The sequence below is a fragment of the Mesoplodon densirostris genome, chromosome 3, assembly GCF_025265405.1.
Source record: "Mesoplodon densirostris isolate mMesDen1 chromosome 3, mMesDen1 primary haplotype, whole genome shotgun sequence".
NCBI classification, from domain to species: Eukaryota; Metazoa; Chordata; class Mammalia; order Artiodactyla; family Ziphiidae; genus Mesoplodon; species Mesoplodon densirostris.
In genome coordinates, this window is record NC_082663.1 from 112,565,970 (window position 1) to 112,584,134 (window position 18,165).

The 18,165-nt window shown below is 41.0% G+C and overlaps 1 protein-coding gene across 1 annotated transcript in view; it reads left to right on the forward strand.

Moving 5' to 3' along the window:
• Window positions 1-18,165, forward strand: part of RAD50 (RAD50 double strand break repair protein) — a 108,272-nt gene that overhangs the window by 73,744 nt on the left and 16,363 nt on the right. The window lies entirely within an intron of this gene.

The window sequence follows — 18,165 nt, forward strand, 5'->3', positions numbered from 1 at the left end:
TTTTTTTTTGCGATACGCGGGCCTCTCACTGTTGTGGCCTCTCCTGCTGCGGAGCACAGGCTTCGGACGCGCAGGCTCAGCGGCCATGGCTCACGAGCCCAGCCGCTCCGCGGCATGTGGGATCTTCCCGGACCAGGGCACGAACCCGTGTACCCTGCATTGGCAGGCGGACTCTCAACCACTGTGCCACCAGGGAAGCCCTAACTTTTTAAATTTATTTCATACCTACCACAGAATGGAAAAATATATGTATATATGTGTGTACACATACACACGCTTATTTGAATTATGAAGTAAAGTTATAAAGCATATTAATATTAAGGAGCACTCATGATCCCACCCCCCCATATACAATCCAGGAACTCTGCCATTATCACTAACTGCCATCCACATAGATGCTCCTCCTTATCTCATCCATTTGTCATCCTCACTCTTTGTAACCACTGACACAGATTTTTGCTCTCTGCTTTTTTTTTTTTTTTTTTTCTGGTACGCGGGCCTCTCACTGTTGTGGCCTCTCCCGTCGTGGAGCACAGGCTCCGGATGTGCAAGCTCAGTGGCCATGGCTCACGGACCCAGCTGCTCCGTGGCATGTGGGATCTTCCCGGACCGGGGCATGAGCCCGTGTCCCCTGCATCGGCAGGTGGACTCTCAACCACTGCACCACCATGGAAGCCCTGCTCTCTGCTTTTTAAAAAATAATGTTATCATATGTATCATTTTTTGAGCTTTAAAAAAATGATATACTCTGTGTACTCTTCTAGAATTTGCTTTTTTGCTTGTTTTACTTTGTTTTGCTTTTACTTAAGTTGCTTATAGCTGTGGTATATGCATTTTCACTGATATACAGAATTCTTTTGTGGAAATATACCATAATATATCCATTTTCCGGTAGATGGACATTTGGGTTGTTTCCAGCTCTTTACTGATATAACCTTTGCTTCTAGGAACATTCTAGTCATGTCTTCTGGAGCAAAGGTGTAAGATTCTCTAGAGTACATGTGCGAGTAAAATTGCTGGGTTGCAGGGTATGCTCAATTTTACAAAATATTGTTGTGGTTTTACTAATTTATACCACTAGCGGAATATAAGGGTTCTCTTTGATGCATTCTGTGACAATGATTTTGTCGATTCTTAATTTTTGCAAATCTAATGGGTTTTTATTTTATTTTTTTAAACATCTTTATTGGAGTATGATTGCTTTACAATGGTGTGTTAGTTTCTGCTTTATAACAAAGTGAACCAGTTATACATATACATATGTCCCCATATCTCTTCCCTCTTGCGTCTCCCTCCCTTGTACCCTCCCTATCCCACCCCTCTACGTGGTCACAAAGCACCGAGCTGATCTCCCTGTGCTATGCGGCTGCTTCCCACTAGCTATCTGTTTTACATTTGGTAGTGTATATATGTCCATGCCACTCTCTCACTTTGTCCCAGCTTACCCTTCCCCCTCCCCGTATCCTCAAGTCCATTCTCTAGTAGGTCTGTATATTTACTCCCGTCTTGCCCCTAAGTTCTTCATGACCATTTTTTTCTTTTCTTTTTTTTTTAGATTCCATATATATGTTAGCACACGGTATTTGTTTTTCTCTTTCTGACTTACTTCACTCTGTATGACAGACTCTAGGTCCATCCACCTCACTACAAATAACTCAATTTTGTTTCTTTTTATGGCTGCATAATATTCCATGGTATATATGTGCCACATCTTCTTTATCCATTCATCTGTTGATGGACACTTAGGTTGCTTCCATGTCCTGGCTATTGTAAATAGAGCTGCAATGAACATTGTGGTACATGACTCTTTTTGAATTATGGTTTTCTCAGGGTATATGCCCAGTAGTGGGATTGCTGGGTCATATGGTAGTTCTATTTTTAGATTTATAAGGAAACTCCATACTGTTCTCCATAGTGGCTGTATCAATTTACATTTCCACCAACAGTGCAAGAGGGTTCCCCTTTGTCCACACCCTCTCCAGCATTTATTGTTCGTAGATTTTTTGATGATGGCCATTCTGACCGGTGTGAGATGATATCTCATGGTAGTTTTGATTCACTTTTCTCTAATGATTAATGATGTTGAGCATTCTTTCATGTGTTTGTTGGCAGTCTGTATATCTTCTTTGGAGAAATGTCTATTTAGGTCTTCTGCCCATTTTTGGATTGGGTTGTTTGTTTTTTTGATATTGAGCTGCATGAGCTGCTTGTAAATTTTGGAGATTAATCGTTTGTCAGTTGCTTCATTTGCAAATATTTTCTCCTATTCTGAGGGTTGTCTTTCCATCTTTTTTTTTAACAACTTTATTGGAGTATAATTGCTTCACAATGGTGCATTAGTTTCTGCTTTATAACAAAGTGAATCAGTTATACATATACATCTGTTCCCATATCCCTGCCCTCTTGCGTCTCCCTCCCTTCCACCCTCCCTATCCCACCCCTCCAGTCGGTCACAAAGCACTGAGCTGATCTCCCTGTGCTATGCGGCTACTTCCACTAGCTATCTACCTTACGTTTGGTAGTGTATATATGTCCATGCCTCTCTCTCGCTTTGTCACAGCTTGCCTTTCCCCCTCCCCATATCCTCAAGTCCATTCTCAAGTAGGTCTGTGTCTTTATTCCTGTTTTACCCCTAGGTTCTTCATGACATTTTTTTTCTTAAATTCCATATATATATGTTAGCATACGATATTTGTCTTTCTCTTTCTGACTTACTTCACTCTGTGTGACAGACTCTGGGTCTATCCACCTCATTACAAATAGCTCAATTTCGTTTCTTTTTATGGCTGAGTAATATTCCATTGTATATATGTGCCACATCTTCTTTATCCATTCGTCAGATGATGGACACTTAGGTTGTTTCCATCTCCGGGCTCTTGTAAATAGAGCTGCAGTGAACATACTGGTACATGACTCTTTTTGAATTATGGTTTTCTCAGGGTATATGCCCAGTAGTGGGATTGCTGGGTCATATGGTAGCTCTATTTGTAGTTTTTTTTATTTATTTATTTTTTTATTTTACAAATTTAATCAGTTATACATATACATATGTTCCCATATCCCCTCCCTTTTGCGTCTCCCTCCCACCCTCCCTATCCCACCCCTCCAGGCAGTCTATTTGTAGTTTTTTAAGGAACCTCCATACTGTTCTCCATAGTGGCTGTACCAATTCACATTCCCACCAGCAGTGCAAGAGTGTTCCCTTTTTTCCACACCCTCTCCAGCATTTATTCTTTCTAGATTTTTTGATGATGGCCATTCTGACTGGTGTGAGACGATATCTCATTGTAGTTTTGATTTGCATTTCTCTAATGATTAATGATGTTGAGCATTCTTTCATGTGTTTGTTGGCAGTCTGTATGTCTTCTTAGGAGAAATGTCTCTTAAGTCTTCTGCCCATTTTTGGATTGGGTTGTTTGTTTTTTTGATATTGAGCTGCATGAGCTGCTTATAAATTTTGGAGATTAATCGTTTGTCAGTTGCTTATTTGCAAATATTTTCTCCCATTCTGAGGGTTGTCTTTTGGTCTTGTTTATGGTTTCCTTTGCTGTGCAAAAGCTTTGAAGTGTCATTAGGTCCCACTTGTTTATTTTTGTTTTTATTTCCATTTCTCTAGGAGGTGGGTCAGAAAGGATCTTGCTGTGATTTATGTCATAGAGTGTTCTGCCTATGTTTTCCTCTAAGAGTTTGATAATTTCTGGCATTACATTTAGGTCTTTAATCCATTTTGAGCTTATTTTTGTGTATGGTGTTAGGGAGTGTTCTAATCTCATACTTTTACATGTCCCTGTCCAGTTTTCCCAGCACCACTTATTGAAGAGGCTGTCCTTTCTCCACTGTACATTCCTGCCTCCTTTATCAAAGATAAGGTGACCATATGTGCGTGGGTTTATCTCTGGGCTTTCTATCCTGTTCCATTGATCTATATTTCTGTTTTTGTGCCAGTACCCTACTGTCTTGATTACTGTAGCTTTGTAGTATAGTCTGAAGTCAGGGAGCCTGATTCCTCCAGCTCCGTTTTTCGTTCTCAAGATTGCTTTGGCTATTCGGGGTCTTTTGTGTTTCCATGCAGATTGTGAAATTTTTTGTTCTAGTTCTGTGAAAAATGCCAGTGGTAGTTTGATAGGGATTGCATTGAATCTGTAGATTGCTTTGGGTAGTAGAGTCATTTTCACAATGTTGATTCTCCCAATCCAAGAACATGGTATATATCTCTCCATCTATTTGAATCATCTTTAATTTCTTTCATCAGTGTCTTATAGTTTTCTGCATACAGGTCTTTTGTCTCCTTAGGTAGGTTTATTCCTAGATACTTTATTCTTTTTGTTGCAATGGTAAATGGGAGTGTTTTCTTAATTTCACTTTCAGATTTTTCATCATTAGTTTATAGGAATGCCAGAGATTTCTGGGCATTAATTTTGTATCCTGCTACTTTACCAAATTCATTGATTAGCTCTAGTAGTTTTCTGGTAGCATCTTTAGGATTCTCTATGTATAGTATCATGTCATCTGCAAACAGTGACAGCTTTACTTCTTCTTTTCCGATTTGGATTCCTTTTATTTCCTATTCTTCTCTGACTGCTGTGGCTAAAACTTCCAAAACTATGTTGAATAATACTGGTGAGAGTGGGCAACCTTGTCTTGTTCCTGATCTTAGTGGAAATGCTTTCAGTTTTTCACCATTGAGGACGACGTTGGCTGTGGGTTTGTCATATTTGGCCTTTATCCTGTTGAGGAAAGTTCCCTCCATGCCTACTTTCTGCAGGATTTTTATCATAAATGGGTGTTGAATTTTGTTGAAAGCTTTGTCTGCATCTATTGAGATGATCATATGGTTTTTCTCCTTCAATTTGTTAATATGGTGTATCACGTTGATTGATTTGCATATATTGAAGAATCCTTGCATTCCTGGAATAAACCCCACTTGATCATGGTGTATGATCCTTTTAATGTGCTGTTGGATTCTGTTTGCTAGTATTTTGTTGAGGATTTTTGTATCTATGTTCATCAGTGATATCGGCCTGTAGTTTTCTTTCTTTGTGACATCCTTCTCTGGTTTTGGTATCAGGGTGATGGTGGCCTCGTAGAATGAGCTTGGGAGTGTTCTTCTCTGCTATATTTTGGAAGAGTTTGAGAAGGATAGGTGTTAGCTCTTCTCTAAATGTTTGATAGAAGTTGCCTGTGAAGCCATCTGGTCCTGGGGTTTTGTTTGTTGGAAGATTTTTAATCACAGTTTCAATTTCAGTGCTTGTGATTGATGTGTTCATATTTTCTATTTCTTTCTATGATTCATCTTGGCAGGTTGTGCATTTGTAAGAAATTGTCCATTTCTTCCAGATTTTCCTTTTTTTTTTTTTTTTGCAGTACATGGGCCTCTCTCTGTTGTGGCCTCTCCTGTTGCGGAGCACAGGCTCCGGACGCGCAGGCTCAGCGGCCATGGCTCATGGGCCCAACCACTCTGCGGCATGTGGAATCTTTCCAGACCGGAGCACGAACCCATATCCCCTGCATCAGCAGGCAGACTCTCAACCACTGCGCCACCAGGGAAGCCCCAGGTTGTTCATTTTATTGGCATAGTGTTGCTTGCAGTAATCTCTCATGATCTTTTTCTGCAGTGTCAGTTGTTACTTCTCCTTTTTAATTTCTAATTCTATTGATTTGAGCCTTCTCCCTTTTTTTCTTGATGAGTCTGGCTAATGGTTTATCAATTTTGTTTATCTTCTCAAAGAACCAGCTTTTAGTTTTATTGATCTTTGCTATCGTTTCCTTCATTTCTTTTTCATTTATTTCTGATCTGATCTTTATGATTTCTTTCCTTATGCTAACTTTTGGGTTTTTTGTTCTTGTTTCTCTAATTGCTTTAGGTGTAAGCTTAGGTTGTTTATTTGAGATGTTTCTTGTTTCTTTTTTTATTTTATTTTATTTTTTTTTTTGCTGTACGCGGGCCTCTCACTGCTGTGGCCTCTCCCGTTGCGGAGCACAGGCTCCGGACACACAGGCCCTGCGGCCATGGCTCGCGGGCCCAGCCGCTCCGCGGCACGTGGGATCCTCCGGGATCGGGGCACGAACCCGCGTCCCCTGCATCGGCAGGCGGACTCCCAACCACTGCACCACCAGGGAGGCCCTGTTTCTTGTTTCTTAAGGTAGGATTGTACTGCTCTAAACTTCCCTTTTAGAACTGCTTTTGCTGCATCCCATCGGTTTTGAGTCGTCGTGTGTTCATTGTCATTTGTCTCTAGGTATTTTTTGATTTTCTCTTTGATTTCCTCAGTGATCTCTTGGTTATTAAGTAGTGTACTGTTCAGCCTCCATGTGTTTGTATTTTTTACAGATTTTTTCTTGTAATTGATATCTAGTCTCATAGCGTTGTGGTCGGAAAAGATACTTGATACGATTTCAATTTTCTTAAATTTACCAAGGCTTGATTTGTGACCCAAGATATGATCTATCCTGGAGAATGTTCCATGAGCACTTGAGAAGAATGTGTATTCTGTTGTTTTTGGATGGAATGTCCTATTAATATCAATTAAGTCCATCTTGTTTAATGTATCATTTAAACCTTGTGTTTCCTTATTTATTTTCATTTTGGATGATCTGTCCATTGGTGAAAGTGGGGTGTTAACATCTCCTACTATGATTGTCTTACTGTGGATTTCCCGTTTTATGGCTGTTAGTGTTTCCCTTTTGATTTGAGGTGCTCCTATGTTGGGTGCATAAATATTTACAATTGTTACATCTTCTTCTTGGATTGATCCCTTGATCATTATGTAGTGTCCTTCTTTGTCTCTTGTAATAGTCTTTGTTTTAAAGTCTATTTTGTCTGATATTAGAATTGCTACTCCAACTTTCTTTTGATTTCCATTTGCATAGAATATCTTTTTCCATCCCCTCACTTTCAGTCTGTATATGTCCCTAGGTCCGAGGTGGGTCTCTTGTAGACAGCATATATCCGGGTCTTGTTTTTGTATCCATTCAGCCAGTCTGTGTCTTTTGGTTGGAGCCTTTAATCCATTTACATTTAAGGTAATTATCGATATGTATGTTCCTATTACCATTTTCTTAATTGTTTGAGGTTTGTTATTGTAGGTCTTTTCCTTCTCTTATGTTTCCTGGCTAGAGAAGTTCCTTTAGCGTTTGTTGTAAAGCTGGTTTGGTGGTGCTGAATTCTCTTAGCTTTTACTTGTCTGTAAACGTTTTAATTTCTCTGTCAAATCTGAATGAGATCCTTGCTGGGTAGAGTAATCTTGGTTGTAGGTTTCTCTCCTTTATCACTGTAAATATGTCCCGCCACTCCCTTCTGGCTTGCAGAGTTTCTGCTGAAAGATCAGCTTTTAACCTTATGGGGATTCCCTTGTGTGTTAGTTGTTTTTCCCTTGCTGCTTTTAATATTTTTTCTTTGTATTTAATTTTTGATAGTTTGATTAATATGTGTCTTGGTGTGTTTCTCCTTGGATTTATCCTGTATGGGACTGTGCACTTCCTGGACTTGACTATTTCCTTTCCCATGTTAGGGAAGTTTTCAACTATAATCTCTTCAAATAATTTCTCAGTCCCTTTCTTTTGCTCTTCTTCTTCTGGGACCCCTGTAATTCGAATGTTGGTGCATTTAATGTTGTCCTAGAGGTCTCTGAAACTGTCCTCAATTATTTTCATTCTTTTTTCTTTATTCTGCTCTGCAGTAGTTATTTCCACTATTTTATCTTCCAGGTTACTTATCTGTTCTTCTGCCTCAGTTATTCTGCTATTGATTCCTTCTAGAGAATTTTAAATTTGATTTATTGTGTTGTTCATCCCTGTTTGTTTGCTCTTTAGTTTTTCTAAGTCCTTGTTAAATGTTTCTTGTATTTTCTCCATTCTGTTACCAAGATTTTGGATCATCTTTACTATCATTACTCTGAGTTCTTTTTCAGGTAGACTGCCCATTTCCTATTCATTTGTTAGGTCTGGTGGGTTTCTGCCTTGCTCCTTCATCTGCTGTGTGTTTCTCTGTCTTCTCATTTTGCTTAAGTTACTGTGTTTGGGGTCTCCTTTTCACAGCCTGCAGGTTCGTAGTTCCCGTCGTTTTGGGTATCTGTCCCCAGTGGCTAAGGTTGGTTCAGTGGGTTGTGTAGGCTTCCTGGTGGAGGGGACTAGTGCCTGTGTTCTGGTGGATGAGGCTGGATGTTGTCTTGCTGGTGGGCAGGTCCACGTCTGGTGGTGTGTTTGGGGGTGTCTGTGGACTTTTTATGATTTTAGGCAGCCTCTCTGCTAATGGATGGGGTTGTGTTCCTGTCTTGCTAGTTGTTTGGCATAGGGTGTCCAGCACTGTAGCTTGCTGGTCATTAAGTGGAGCTGGGTCTTGGCGTTGAGATGGAGATCTCTGGGAGATTTTCGCCGTTTGATATTATGTGGAGCTGGGAGATCTCTTGTGGACCAGTGTCCTGTACTTGGCTCTCGCACCTCAGAGGCACAGCCCTGATGCCTGGCTGGAGCACCAAGAGCCTGTCATCCACACGGCTCAGAATAAAAGGTAGAAAAAAAGAAAGAAAGAAGAGAGCAACCAAACCAAAAAACAAATCCACCAATGATAACAAGTGCTTAAAATAAAAAAAAAAAAAGGACAGACAGAACCCTAGGACAAATGGTAAAAACAAAGCTATACAGACAAAATCACACACAGAAGCAGACACATACACACTCACAAAAAGAGAAAAAGGGAAAAAATATATATATCGGTGCTCCCAAAGTCCACCTCCTCAATTTGGGATGATTCATTGTCTATTCAGGTATTCCACAGATGCAGGGTACATCAAGTTGACTGTGGAGATTTAATCTGCTGTTCCTGAAGCTGCTGGGAGAAATTTCCCTTTCTCTTCTTTGTTCGCACAGCTCCCAGGGTTCAGCTTCAGATTTGGACCGGCCTCTGCGTGTAGGTCCCCTGAGGGCGTCTGTTCTTCACTCAGACAGGACAGGGTTAAAGGTGCAGCTGATTCGGGGGCTCTGGCTCACTCAGGCCGGGGGGAGGGAGGGGTATGGAATGCGGGGCGAGCCTGTCGTGGCAGAGTCCAGCATGACGTTACAACAATCTGAGGCGATGTGTGTTCTCCCGGGGAAGTTGTCCCTGATCTCAGGACCTTGGCAGTGGCGGGCTGCACAGGCTTCCGGGAGGGGAGGTGTGGATAGTGACCTGTGCTTGCACACAGCCTTCTTGGTGGCTGCAGCAGCAGCCTTAGTGTCTCATGCCTGTCTCTGGGGTCTGCGCTGATAGCCGTGGCTCGCGCCTGTCTCTGGAACTCCTTTAAGCGGAGCTCTTAATCCCCTCTTCTCGTTCACCAGGGAACAAAGAGGCAAGAAAATGTCTCTTGCCTCTTCGGCAGGTCCAGACTTTTTCCCGGACTCCCTCCCGGCTAGCTGTGGCACACTAGCCCCCTTCAGGCTGTGTTCACACCGCCAGCCCCAGTCCTCTCCCTGGGATCTGACCTCTGAAGCCGAGCCTCAGCTCCCAGCCCCTGCCTATCCCGGCAGGTGAGCAGACAAGCCTCTTGGGCTGGTGAGTACTGGTTGGCACCGATCCTCTGTGAGGAAATCTCTCCACTTTGCCCTCTGCACCCTGTTGCTGCGCTCTCCTCCATGGCTCTGAAGCCTCTCCCCTCTGCCACCCGCAGTCTCCACCCGCGAAGGGGCTTCCTAGTGTGTGGAAACCTTTCCTCCTTCACAGCTCCCTCCCACTGGTGCAGGTCCCGTCCCTCTTCTTTTGTCTCTGTTTTTTCTTTTTTTTTTTTTTGCCCTACCCAGGTACGTGGGGAGTTTCTTGGCTTTTGGGAGGTCTGAGGTATTCTCCCAGCGTTCTGTAGGAGTTGTTCCATATGTAGACATATTTCTGATGTATTTGTGGGGAGGAAGGTGATCTCCACGTCTTACTCTTCCACCATCTTGAAGCTCCCCCAATCCAATGGGTTTTAAATGGTAAATCATTGTGGTCTTCATTTGCAGTCCCGATTTCTAATGATGCTGAGCATCTCTTTTTGTTTGATCATGTTTCTTCTTTGGAATGTTTGTATTTTGTACCCATTTTTTTTAAATTTAGTTTTATTTTTGGCTATGTTGCTGCCTGCGGGCTTTCTCTAGTTGTGGAGAGCGGGGGCTACTCTTCGTTGCGGTGCGCGGGCTTCTCATTGTGGTGGTTTTTCTTATTTCAGAGCACGGACTCTAAGCACATGGGCTTCAGTACTTGTGGCACGCAGGCTGTAGGGTGTGCGGGCTTCAGTAGTTGTGGTGCACGAGCTCATTAGTTGTGGCTCGCGGGCTCTAGAGTGCAGGCTCAGTAGTTGTGGCGCACGGGGTTAGTTGCTCCACAGCATGTGGGAGCCGGACCAGGGATCAAATCCATGTTCCCTGCATTGGCAGGCAGATTCTTAACCATTGCACCACCAGGGAAGTCCCTGTACCCATTTTTAATGTATTATTGGTAGTCTTACTGATTTGCATGTGTTCTTTTAGCTCTTCTGAATTTTAATTCTTTTTCAGTTATATGTGTTATAAATATCTTCTCAAGTTTTTTGTTTATCTTTTCACTTTCTTATAGTGTCTTTTAATAAACAGATTTGATTGTAAGATAGTTATATTTACCAATCTTTTATGGTTAGCTCTTTTGTGTCTTAAGAAATCCTTCCCTATTCCTATATTTTCTGCTAAAAGTTTTAAAGTTTTGCTTTTCACATTCAAATACATTTAAGTATTTAATTCTAAATTGAATTTTATGTACAGTACGAGGTAGGAATCCAATCTCATTTTCTCTTATGGATACCAGTTGTCCTGGCTGTTTATTGAGAAATCTGTCCTTTTCTAATGATCTGCAGTGTCACTTCTGTCATGTCAGAATTCCATGTGTGCATAGGTCGGTTCTGTTTCATTGGTCACTTTGTCTGTCTCTGTGCCATTACCAAGACTGTTGTAATTGCTACAACTTTACAGTATATTCAGCATGTAGCAAAATTTTGTTTTTTATTCAGTCTGTCCCTCTTTTGTCTTTTTTTTTTTTGCGGTACGCAGGCCTCTCACTGCTGTGGCCTCTCCCGTTGTGGAGCACAGGCTCCGGATGCGCAGGCTCAGCGGCCATGGCTCACGGGCCTAGCCGCTCCGCGGCCTGTGGGATCTTCCCGGACTGGGGCATGAACCCGTGTCCCCTGTGTCGGCAGGCGGACTCTCAACCACTGCGCCACCAGGGAAGCCCCCATCTTTTGTCTTTTAACTAGTGAATTTAGTCTGTTCATTTCATTGTGATTGATTACTTAGTTATATTTATTTCTATTTTTTTTCTACTTTCCTGACTTCTATGGGATTGATTGAATGATTTTTCTTTATTCCTCCTTTTTCTCTTCTTTGGGTTGTAAATGATATATTATACTTTAGTTATTTGGGTATTTACCTTTAATTTTTTAACATGCATATTCGACCTAAAAAAATCAAATGTATTGATTCCCAAAGGGGTCCTGGAGCAACATTACCAGCATCACCTTGGAACTTGTTAGAAATGAAAATTCTCACTTTCTACTCCAGACCTGTTAGTTCAGAAATGTTAGGGACAAGGCTCAGCAGGCTGTGTTTTAACAGGCCTTCCAGGTGATTATGATGCACATCAGAGTTTAAGAACCATGTCTCTAATATGACTTGCTTTATCTTCTTCTTGAATGTTAATTAATTTCTCCTATCTGCTGTGTTTTTATTGTCTGGTATTTTCATTTTACCTTGTTTTTATATCATCTCAAATTAGTAATAATTAATGTTATGGTTTCATAGTCAGTGCTTATTTGGATAAGTCCACATGTTTACCAATTTCTTATGAATCCCACTCGTTCCTTCTTTAGCTTCAGTTACTCTCTCTCTTTTATTTTTTTGAAGTACATCCTTTAATAATTTTTTTCAGTGAAGGATTGTTAGTAGTAAATTCTCTTCCAGTCTTTGAAAAGTCTTTGCTCTCAGTCTTGATAGTTTACCTGAGCATAGGTTCTAGATTGAAAGGTTTTTTTTTCTTTTAGTACTTTGGAAATATTCCATTTTTTCCTGACCTCCATGGTTGCTGTTGAGAAATCATTCTAATTATTCCTTTGGAGGTAATCTGCCTTTTTTCTCTGGTTATTTTAAGATTTTTCCCTTGTCTCCAGTGTTCTGCCTTTTTTTTAGAATGTGTCTAGATGTAGGTTTAGTTTTAGTTCTATTCAGGAATTATGCCTATTGATCTGAGGGTTGATACCTTTCATTAATTTTGGAAAATTCTCATATAGTATCTCTTCAAGGGTTATCCTTCCCCCATTTCTTACTATTATCCTGTCCTTCATTTCTCATTGGACATAAATAAACCTTCTCATTCTCTTCCTTCCATATTGCTTAACCCCTCTTGAATATACTGGTAATACACTGGGTAACTTCCTCATAAATACCTTCCAGTGCACAGATTCTTTAGCTGCTGCTTATACTGCCTATTGAGTTGTCCTTTTTTTTTTTTTTTTGCGGTATGCGGGCCTCTCACTGTTGTGGCCTCTCCCGTTGCGGACCACAGGCTCCGCACACGCAGGCTCAGCGGCCATGGCTCACGGGCCCAGCTGCTCCACTGCATGTGGGATCTTCCCAGACCGGGGCACGAACCCGTGTCCCCTGCATCGGCAGGCGGACTCTCAACCACTGCACCACCAGGGAAGCCCGAGTTGTCCTTTTTAAATTTACTTTTCATTTCAGTATTTCAAGGTATATTCAGTTCTACAAGTTCTATTTTATTCATTTTCAGAAATTTTTCTTTTTTTCATATTGTATTTTTTCCTTACTGTTTTGATTTCTTCTTGTATGTCTTTACTCATTTTAAGTATACATATTTCATATTCTCTTTCACATTGTCATATTTTTTAATTATTTAATTTTTGGGGGGTGGGTGTGTTGGGTCTTTGTTGCTGCATGAGGGCTTTCTCTAGTTGCAGCCAGCGGGGGCTACTCTTTGTTGTGGTGCACGGGCTTCTCATGCCAGTGGCTTCTCTTGTTGCAGAGCACAGGCTCTAGACATGTGGGTTTCAGTAGTTGCAGCATGCTGGCTCTAGAGTGCAGGCTCAGTAGTTGTGGTGCACAGGCTTAGTTGCTCTGCGGCATGTGGGATCTTCCCGGACCAGGGGTAGAAACCATTTCCCTTGCAGTGGCAGGTGGATTCTTAACCACCAGGGAAGTCCCCATGTTTTCATTTTTTTATTTCACATTTTTAGAAGTCTCTTTCTACTATTTTGTGTGCTGATTCTAGCCCTAGTGAGGTATTTCTTGGGTTTCATGTAGTGTTTAATTGTAAGCTCATCTTTAGTAGTGCTTTTTTTTTTTCCTATGAAGTGCCCTTGTGACCTTTTTGTGTGGATGTCCTTCCACACAGAGATTTGTTTTGTATCTGCTGGGCACTCTGGGATAACACTGGCCTAAGTGTAGTTTTTATGTTAATTTTTCAGTTTGGGAGTTCCTGAACTACACTGGTGGTATAACAAAGGACCTTAAACCCATGTAAGGCATTTGCCCAGTACTTTGAACTCACAAATTATTAATTTTCCACTCTTTTATTGAAGGTTGCTGTTCAAGAGTCTCAGCCTTTATGTTGGGAGTCACTTCTTTCTGCCTCACTTGGGTCCTATGCTTCATCTTCTGTCCTGGGTTATAATACTGAAACTCTGGGTTATGAAAATAATAACTAAATTCAGCTGCAGTATCATATCACACATTGACCATTCTGGTTTTTAGTTCCATCTTTGTTTCTACCATGTAGGAATTTGCCTTTCTTTCTTGTAAACTCAGCTATAATGTAAAACAATTTTTGTTATAAATCTGTCTAGCATTTCTAAGTATTTGTAGCAGAAGAATTATCAGTCACCTTAGATTTTATCTGTTGTTGTTTTCTAAAAAGGAAAATATCCTCCTCAGTGCTAAGAGAAGTACACAGACAGGGTCTCTTCTCTTTTAAGGCTTCCTCTGGAAATAGCATAGTGAACAGACCAGCCTCAGCAGTGGCATTCAGACCACAAGGCTCAGGAGGACAGGAAGACCCCCTTTTCAGTATGAGGATTCTTTTAGTTAATGATGATAGTAAAGGTGTCCCCAGAATCACCTAGCTATAACTCTGGCATGTACAAATTTTGGAAAGTACATAGTCTTTTAAGATAAGTGAACATTGGAACTGAGCCAATTATATTATTTTCAAAAATAAATACTAATAAGATTTTTGTTGGATTAAGTTCGACTTCTACAATGACTTCTGGAGGGACACATCTTTTGTCCTCTTTCACTGTGAGTGAATAAGTTAACATTACAATGCTCCTTGGGTCCAGAAAGGCTCATAGATATGTATGTCTGTACCAAGTGGAAACTTTTTTTTTTTAAACCTCTTCAAATATTGAAATCTCTCCTAGATTTTTAGATCCAACAGTTTAAATTGTTGAAATTTAATATTTTGAAATAAGAGCATAGGCAAGACATTACTAAAGAATCCTCGGGGACTTCTCTGGTGGTCCAGTGGTTAAGACTTGGCGCTTCCACTGCAGGTGGCTTGGGTTCGATCGCTGGTTGGGGAATGCAGATCCCACATGCTGTGCCACAGCCAAAAAAATTCCTTGCCTGGTAGACTATTCATACATAACATTTGTCTTTTTTTAAAAAAATCCATAATTCCTTTTAGTCTTTCCAGCTATAGGCATATATGCCTTTAGAAGCCTTTTTACTTCTTGAGTTCTTTACCAACTGATGCTATGTGTGCGGTAAACTTATCAAACATTTGTTGAGCACTAAGGAATAGGAAACCCAGTCCTTACTGGCAAGTTTATTTAAAGAGACAAAAATCAAAACCAATTTTTATCAGTAAAAATCTACTGTACAGAATAGGATGACTTAAGTTGTTTTCTTTTTGTTTTGTTTTTTAATTTTTTTTTGCGGTACGTGGGCCTCTCACTGTTGTGGCCTCTCCCGTTGTGGAGCACAGGCTCCGGACACGCAGGCTCAGTGGCCATGGCTCACGGGCCCAGCTGCTCTGCGGCATGTGGGATCTTCCCGGACTGGGGCATGAACCCGTGTCCCCTGCATCGGCAGGCGGACTCTCAACCACTGCACCACCAGGGAAGCCCACTTAAGTTGTTTTTGATGAAAAAATTGAACTGAGTTTTAAACAGCAAGAAATGTTTGTGTAAAAGTTGATAAATTTCATCTTCTTGAATCCTGAAAAATCCATAATCCGTGGTTAAAAGTATTGTCTCTAGAGACTACCTGAATCTGAATCTGACTGTTGACCTTTAGCAAATTATTTGAATACCCTGAGCTTCAGTTTCCTTATCTATGAAATGGAAACCTTTTTTTTTAATTCCATTATAGCATTCAGTATAGAGTCAGAATTAAAAGGGAAATTTACAGGCCATTTAGTCCAGCTTTCTTTGTCATGTTACATTCTTTATTTTATATTTATTTATTTGGTTGTGCTGGGTCTTAGTTGCGGCAGGCAGGCTCCTTAGTTGTGGCATGCAGACTCTTAGTTACGGCATGCATGTGGGATCTAGTTCCCTGACCAGGGATCGAACCCAGGGTCCCTGCATTGGGAGTGCAGAGTTTTAACCACTGTGCCACCGGGGAAGTCCCAGTGTTACATTCTTTAATGTATATTGTTAAATTCTCTATTTCTTAAGAGCACTAAGGAACTTGACCAAGAAAACGTAGGTTTCTGTTGTTTCTATTTAAACATGCTTTAAGACTAAATTTCTCAAGGGTGGGGGCTCTGCAGAGGAGATACTAATGTTAATTCAATACTTAACATGTGTTAGCCATAATCTAATTGAATCGGGCATCTACCTGTAAAGGGCAAGTATTCATCAGAGAGATTAAGAAGACTGTCCAAGATTACCCAGCTAAATGGTTGAGATAAATTAGATCTCAGAACTAAGGCCTTTATATTCCCACTCTGCTGTGCTGCTACCATGGTCCCCCCCACCACCCTTTTTTAACCTTTAAAAAACTAATACCAATATTTATATAGAAAGTTTAACTAACTGTTAATTAACTCATACTTCCTGGTTTAGAGCCACAATAGTCAACTTATTTTTATATATTTTATACCTCCTTAGCAAAGTGTGTATGTATGTATGTGCATAATATATATTGTCATTTGTATTAGGATTTTGTTCAATTAAGATTTGAGTGCTTACATGTTTGCTACTGTTCTAGATACTGTATACTAAGTATACAGGGATGAAGAAACAGAAAATTAAGAAATAAATCCATAAACAATGAAAATTAACTATGGTGATGGGAATAACTGAGGGGCTACTTTAGGCCTTTTCTAAGGCAGAATCTTTCTGAGAATGTGACATTTAAGCTAGGACCTGATTGATGAGAGGAAGCAAGATATGCACAAAGCTGAGATGCACGCATTCCAGATGGAGAGAGTAGCTGATGTAGAGGCCCTAAGACCAGTACAAACGTGAGGTGTTCAAGGAATAGGAAGAAGGCAAGCGTGGCTGGAATATAGTGAGCAGGGGAATAAGGTCAGAGGAAGATGGTTCCCAGAGTATGCCATGCCTTGCAGCCTTGGTTAACAATTTGATTTTATTCTAAGTGTGATAGGAAGTCACTGGATGGTTTGAAGCAGGGAGGTAACGTAATCTGATTCATAGTTTGAAGAAATCACACTTGTTGCCATGTGGAGAATGGATTATAGGGGCACCCAGGAGAGAGTGGTGGACTGGTGTAGGATGGTAGCAGTGGAAATGGAGAAAAGTAGATGGACTCCATTTTTGTTTTGGAGATAGAGTTGACAGGCCTTGCTTCTGAATTGAATGTAGGGGAGGAAAAGCAAAAGAAAGAAGGATTGATCCTACATGTGTTTTCTTGAGCAGTAGGATGTTGGGAAAGCAACTTCCCATTCCCTAAAATGGGCAAGATTGGGGAGGGGAAAATCTAGAGTTCTGTTTCGGACACTTTAAGTTTGAGGTGCCTGTAGACTTCTAAGTAGTGATGTCAAGCAGGCAGTTGGATGTATAATCTGGAGTCTAGAGTTCAGGGGAAATGTATAAATTTAGGAATTATCATCATATCTGTAGTATTTAAAGCCATGGAATGAGATTACATATGGAATAACTGTGGATAGAAATGGGAAGGGTCCCAAAACTCACGATGTTTACAAATACAGTGAAAAAGTAGCTGATGAAGTAGAAGAAAAATTTTAAAGGAGTGGTAGCTTGAAAACCAAGTACAGAAAGTATTTCTGGAGTCTAATGCTATTGAGAGGTCAAATGAGATGAAGGACTAAGAAGTGACCCTTGAAATGGATAAAATGGAGGGTGTTCATCACTTTGGGGAGCAGTCTCAGTGGCATGGTTGGAACTGAAGCCTTAGAGTTGGATGAGGAGAGAATGGCTGGTAAGAAATGGAGACAGTGAGTATAGATAATTCTTTTAAAAATTCTGCTGTGAAGAGGAGCAGAAAAATGGAGTGCTAACTAGAGGGGACAGAGGGGCCAAGTTAGGTATTATGTAGGTTGGTTTTGTCTTAAATTTTATGTGCACATATTCTGCTACAAGGTAGCTCTTCCTCTTAGTACACTGACCTGCAGACCTGGGGTTTCATGTGTTAACTAAATAGAAAACTATACCTAGGAGCCCTCCTGCTATCCCTACAGACCCTGAGAGCCATTGGCAGCAGGAACAAGAGGAATTCCCTCAATAAGGCACCTGTTCATTCAAAAACCCCTGTTCTGTCTTCCTTTGGCAGACTCTGGGAAGACAGAAATATCATACCCTGTCCCTCCTGCAAAGTGGTAACTGTTCAATAGGGGAGACCATGGTAGGTGCTGCATAGTCTATACTTGACCTGGGCCATGAATAATGAAGGAAGGGCATTTCAGTAGAGAAAAGTGCCTCAATCATAGAGGCATCACACTGAGCAGAGTGAGGGCATGTGAGGGAGCTTGATGGGGCCAGCCAGGAGCTTGTGGGGGTGGGGAGGTACAGTGGTGCTTTCCAGCAATTTAGGCTTGCCTAAGGAACAAAGTCAGGCTGTTTACTGAGTTCTGTTATCTGGTTATCAGATGGGTTCTTCTAACTGAGAAGAAAAGAAGTGGTACCGATTTCTCCAAAACTGAGTGTTTATGGGCTTATGCTTGCAAATCTTCTTAAGGTTTATACTGTG